This window comes from Mus caroli, unplaced genomic scaffold, assembly GCF_978045245.1.
Source record: "Mus caroli unplaced genomic scaffold, Mus_caroli_1 scaffold_2, whole genome shotgun sequence".
Taxonomy (NCBI): domain Eukaryota; kingdom Metazoa; phylum Chordata; class Mammalia; order Rodentia; family Muridae; genus Mus; species Mus caroli.
Window position 1 is genome coordinate 61,790,620 of NW_028227257.1, and position 6,026 is coordinate 61,796,645.

A 6,026-nucleotide genomic window follows, 5' to 3' on the forward strand; every position below is an offset into this window, starting at 1 on the left:
AAGAGATCAAAAGATCTGTGGGAAAGAGAAGAAAGCAAGGAGGGAAAGTTCAGAGTGGGCAGAAAGAACGATCTATCTGAAGTTCTAGAAGATTCTATAGAAACAAAGGAAGCATGCAAGCAAATGCAGCACCTACTGGACTCAGATACCACACCAGAGACTTTCCACCTGTCTTGACAGCTCTCTGTGTTCACCTGATAGCAGGACCTGACCCAGACATGTGGGCCACAGATCCTTGAAAGGTAAATGTAAGTTGATAGTGACAACCTGAGACTCTCTTCCTTTGGGTGCTTCTTGTTCACAGAAGGACTTTTCTTTGAGCCCATAGGATCCCTAAGTGATTATTAGCTATGAAAGTCCCTTCAGCCAGAGCACACTCTACCCATCTGGTCCTGTTTGGAAAAAGAATGAGGAAGACCTACTGGTCCTACACAAAACCCATCCCATCACACGGTATTTATGCACAGTAGCCTGAACCCACAGGGTCAGGGCAGGGTTAGGAAACAGCGTGGCAGACAGAGGATGGAAGTAGGAACTGAAAATATGCCCCAGAGCAGAGCGGGAGCTGGGGCTGCTTCCTGTGCATGATGCAACAGCTTCTGCCACAGGTGTCGTTGGGCAGACGGTGGGAGTGTCTGCCACTGACAGGTTGAAATTGACATCATTAGGCTGCTTCAGGCGTGGCGCGCCTATTATAGGGACAGTGGGGTGGTTATCATGGGTGGAGGCAGGGCTTGCCTGCCTTTAAGTCAGTAGATAGAGCTGACAATTTAAATCATAGTTCCATTTACCTGCTGCTGGAGAATGACCTTAGTTTCCTTAAATGTAAAATAGCTCAGTCTGGGGTTGTCAAAGATGGGATGAGACCCATTTTGTAGCATCAGGTCTCCCTCCCTCCCGTGAGTGCTGCATGGTGGGAAGGTTGGTTCAGCTCCAGCAGAAGGACCAGGGAAGAACTGAAATGAGAGGCTATTGTAAGCCTTTGGCTTTTTGGGCTGTTATGGTTTGGGTTTTTTGAGACAGGGTTTCTCAGTGTAGCCCTGGCTGCCCTAGAACTTGCTCTGGAGACCAAGCTAGCCTTGAACTCTCTTGCCTTTGCCTCCAGAATGCTGGATTAAAGGCCCCACCACTTCCCAGCTCAGCCTTTGTTATTTTGTGGGTTTTTTGTTTGTTGAGTTGGGTTGGGTTGGGTTGGTTTTGGTTTCTTGAGACAGGGTTTCTCTGTGTAATAGCCCTGGTTGTCCTGGAACTGTCTTTTAGACCAGACCAGGCTGGCCTCAAACTCACAGAGATCCACCTGCTTCTGCCTCCTGAGTGCTGGGATTAAAGGAGTGAGACATCATGTCTGGTTTTAGTTTTAACCCCTGCTGTGGCAGACTTCCCTTAAAGGTCCACGTGACAAGGACTTAAGTGTGAGTGTTGGAAGGCCATGCTTCGGTGCTGCTAATGAGAATGAACGCCAGATCTGATGTTTGATGTGGGGCTCCTTCTAGTCTCCCTAGTAACAGGTGGGCTTGGGGAGCAGGGGAGAAGTGGGACATCGGATCTTTCTAGATATCTCCATACAGGCAAAGGCAAAGCCAGCAGGGAGGAAGCCCAGCCTCCCAGAGAAGCTCTTTTTCTATTGCTTATCTAGTTTTTTGCTATACTCTGCTCCTGTTCCAAGTGTCCCTCTGATCCTGGGTGTAGTGTGTAAAAGGTCACACAGTGTGTATGCTCAGGGATACCCAGGAGACCTCTAGATGCTGGCATGGGGCTTAACACTCACTGTTGTTACATGTTTGATAAACTCTCATCTATTCCTCATGGCTAGAGACTTATTCCTATTCCAGCCCAGTAGGGGCAAAAGTTAGGTGGGAAGCAGCTGTTCCAAGTTGCTTTCCCAACCTACACCCCCCTGAGTACCAGGTTCAAATCTAAAGGACACTGGGTTGGTTACTTTTCTGTCACTGTGATAAAACACCATGACCAAGAGCAACTTGCAGAAGGCGTTTACTTGACTTAACGTTTCCAGAGGGATAAAAGTCCATCCATCGTGGTGGAGAAGCATGGGAACGTGGAGTCGCATGCTGCCAGGAACAGAGGGCTGAGAGCATAAATCTTCAACAGCAGGCGTGAAATGGAGGAGGAAGAAGACTGGGAATGGCTCCAGGATTTTAATCTCAAAGTCTCAAAGGAGAAGCACTGCCTTAGCGAGGCTGCACCACCAAAACCTCCCCAGGCAGCTCTGGGGATCAAGTGTCCAAATGCCCGAGACTATCAGGGCGTTCTTGTCCAAACCACCCCAGATGTTAAGTTAGGAGAGATTGGCCCCGCCCCAGCACAGCATCAGGATTCCTTGCTAGCAATCCATCTCTTTGGTTTCTGCTGGAGATTCCTGTAATTTCTCTGCTAATCTCAAAGAACAGGTGGAGTGATGTACTGATGCACTTCTGTCCTAGAGAGGCCACCCTCTTCTGGTGTTGGTGAAGCAGAAGGAAGGAAGGAAGGAAGGAAGGAAGGAAGGAAGGAAGGAAGGAAGGAAGGAAGGAAGGAAGGAAGGACACTTTGGTTGGAACGTTCTAGTCCTTGAGAAGATGAAGCCAACTTTTTTCCCTTGGTCTAGGCCTCAGGTGGGAGAGGAACCCAAAGCACAGCTCTGGTACCTGGCTTGGGATTTTTTTTTTTTTAAGCAAACTGTCCGCACTGACAATGACCTTATGATGTCCCAAATATGGACCAGGGTCAGTTGACCTTATCTCTGCCTCCTAGAGGGATTCCCTCTGCAGATGAGCACCTAAGGAAAGCCAGGTGTCCCGAGGACAAACACAATTTAGACAAGACACTTACTGAGATGCCCCCAGGCTGCTTTCTTTCCTACATTGTAACACTAGTTTCTGTTCCGTTTGAAATGGGAAACTGTGCACTCCTGTACTCCCTCTGCAAATGTGTACTGAGCAGTCTCTGAAACAAGACTGAGCCTATGCTGGGTGCCACAGTGCACAGGACCCTGAACTCCACACCTATCTTCTACATTGGGTTTCTGAATCCCGAGATGCTGTCTCTCCAGCATATGAGTCTTCTACCTGAATCCCCAAGAACATAATTAGTGAGTAGTAAGTCCACTACCCTGCACATCAAGTTTCTCCATGTGCACAACTTGCAGAAGCCAATCTGTTCTGGAATATTCTTTGAAATCACAGCAATCTTCCTACCATACCTCTTCAGTGCTGGGATTACAGCAGGTATTGCCTCCACACTTGTCTAGTTTATTATTGTTGTTGTTATTGTTTTGTGGGGAGACAGACTGATGCATAGAGAATTTGCCAAGGCCTGAATAAGAATGGTCCCTGTAGGCTCATATATTTGAATGCTTAGTAACCAGGGAGAAGAACTGTTTGAAATGATTAGAAGGATTAGGAGATGTGGCTTTGTTGGAGGAAGTGTGTCACTGAGAGTAGGTTTTGAGGTTTCAAAAGCCTATGCTAGACCCAGTCTTACTCTGCCAGTGGATCAGGATGTAGCTTCTACCTACATTTCTAGCACTGTGCTATCATCCTGTCCACCATGATGATAATGGGCTAATCATCTGAAACTGTAGCCAAGCCCCCAGTTAAATGCTTTCTGTTATAAGAGTTGCCATGATCAGGGTGTCTCTTCCCAGCAATAGGACAGTGACTGAGACAGATGCCAAGAGATGCACTTGAGCCAGCCTTAGGCACTGGCCCAAGTGGAACACCAATGGTGAGGATGAAGGGAAGGGATGGAAGGAGCAGAGGTGGGCTCCTCATGCTTTGCTGAACTACATGTGGCATGGGTCCAAGGTCACCCTGACCCTCTGACATTCTCACTTGGCCAAGCCTCTTGGAAGGATAATGCACCTCCCTTTGGCTCCAGCATCTCTTGTTGGACAGTTATCAACTCCTGGCAGGCTTGGGCTACTGGCCAATCCTACTTGACCCTTCCCTTTGTCTTTCCCCTCATTCCTGTCCTCTGGGATTAGCATTTTCTTACATGAGCAACCACAGAGCACAGCCCTCTGCGGGGCTGCTTCACTCTTCTTTCAGATGGGTTTTGAGAGAATAAAGAAAATAATAGACAGTAAAAGCCCAGGAGCCTGGCAGGAGGGTGCATGCTGCAATCCCAGCTTTTGGGAGCTGGAGGCAGAAGGTCATCATTGGCTACATACAGAGCTTGAGGTCAGCCTGGTACACACAAGGCACTATCTCAAAAAAAAAAAAACAAAAAACAAAAAAAAAACAAAAGGGGGGTGGGCTCTGCAGTGAAGAGCACTTGTTGCTCTTGCAGAGGACTAGTGTTTGGTTCTCAGCACCCACATGGTGGCTCACACCCATCTTTAACTCCAATTTCAGGAGATTCCACCCCATCTTCTAGTCAGTCCCCTGGGGCATCAGGCACACAACTGGTCCACACACATACATGAAGGCAAAACACCCACACGAATAAAGTAAAAATAAATTTATCTAAAAACAATTTAAAAAGAAAAACAGAAAGAAACCAAAGTAAATAAATAAAAAATATAAAACAAAAAATAGCCAAAGAAAATTGAGTCTGGGAGCCCCAGATCCAGCCAGCTTGTATCTTAGAGCAGACTGTAACTAAGCCCAGCTTCTCTGCTTTGCCCGTGTCTCTATTGCAGCTCATTTAGGCTATGGCAGGGCTTGGTTCCTTTCACTGATTTCTGCGCCCCACCCCCCCGCTCCAGTTTTCCCCAAAATTCATCTTCTGTAAAATCTTTGCTACCAGTCCTCTATAAAATAATTCCTTGGGGCTGAAGAGATGGCTCAGTGCTTAAAAGCACTGGTTGCTCTTCCAGAGGACCCAGGTTCAATTCCAAGAACTCACACGGCAGTTCATAGCTGTCTGTAACTCCAGTTCCGGACGGAGGACACGCTGTCACAATGACATACAGGCAAAACACTAATGCACATAAAATAAAAATTAACAAATTACTTTTAAAAATACAGACTCCTCAGCCTGGTATTCCAGGGGGCACCTCTGCAATCTGACCTGAATCTACTTGTCCATACCCTCACATCCTAAATCATAGTGAAGATGCCAGAGAGCTTGATGGGGGGAGGGGGGGCACGGCGGGGCATGCAGCTGACCTTGCTTTCCAGACATGTTAAGTACTTTATTCTAGCTCCCTGACCTCTCTGGGTCAGGACTGTTTTATTTGGTTTTTATTTAGTGAAATATTCCCCATTCTTCAAGGCCCGACTCAAAAGTCTTTGCATATTATCCCTAAAATAGCACCATTCAAGCTGGTTTCCATCATTCACATGTGAAGTATAGGTTCATTGAGGTCAGGCACCAGAAGTCTAGCACTTAGACCAGTACCTGGCACATAGTAGGTGTTCAAAAAAATGTAGTCATCCCTAGATTGGCTATAGTACACGAGATGCGTTTTGCTTTCTTAGCAGTCCAAGAACAGCTTTCTGCTGCTGCCATAGATAGGGTTGTCCGAGCTACCCCTTTGATTTCCCCTCTGCCAGAGTCCTTTTTTCAACAGTGATCTTCCACAGTCTAGAAGAGAGGACATGGCCTTTCTTTGCACTTGATGGATCCGAATGTCATTTGGTTCTAGATGCAGACACACGTGTTCTCCTCCAGCTTTCCTCAGACATGCCCAACAGGAAAGAGGGCGTTCTTTTTGTTTTGTTTTTGTATTTGTTTTGCTTTTTTTTTTATTAGGGACCAGCAGCTCGGTTTTTTTTTTTTTTTTTTCCGCTATATATTACAAGGTGAGTCTGAAAACTCCCAGTCTCCTCCTGAGCCGGCTTTTTGGAAGTCCCGCAATAACTCAGCCCATTTCCAAGTAGACAAAAGTCACTTAGGCGTCTTGTCCCCCACTACCTAGTAGAGAACCTAGGGACTCTCTGTCGTTTCTGGGGCTTGCATTAGGAACCGAATCCTCACCCTCTACAACGCTCCAATTGCGCTTCTGACGGAGGTCAGAAATGCACCCGGCCCCTTATAATGTTTCCAAGTGAAGGTTTGTACATTGGTGACTGTCCCTGGCAGCT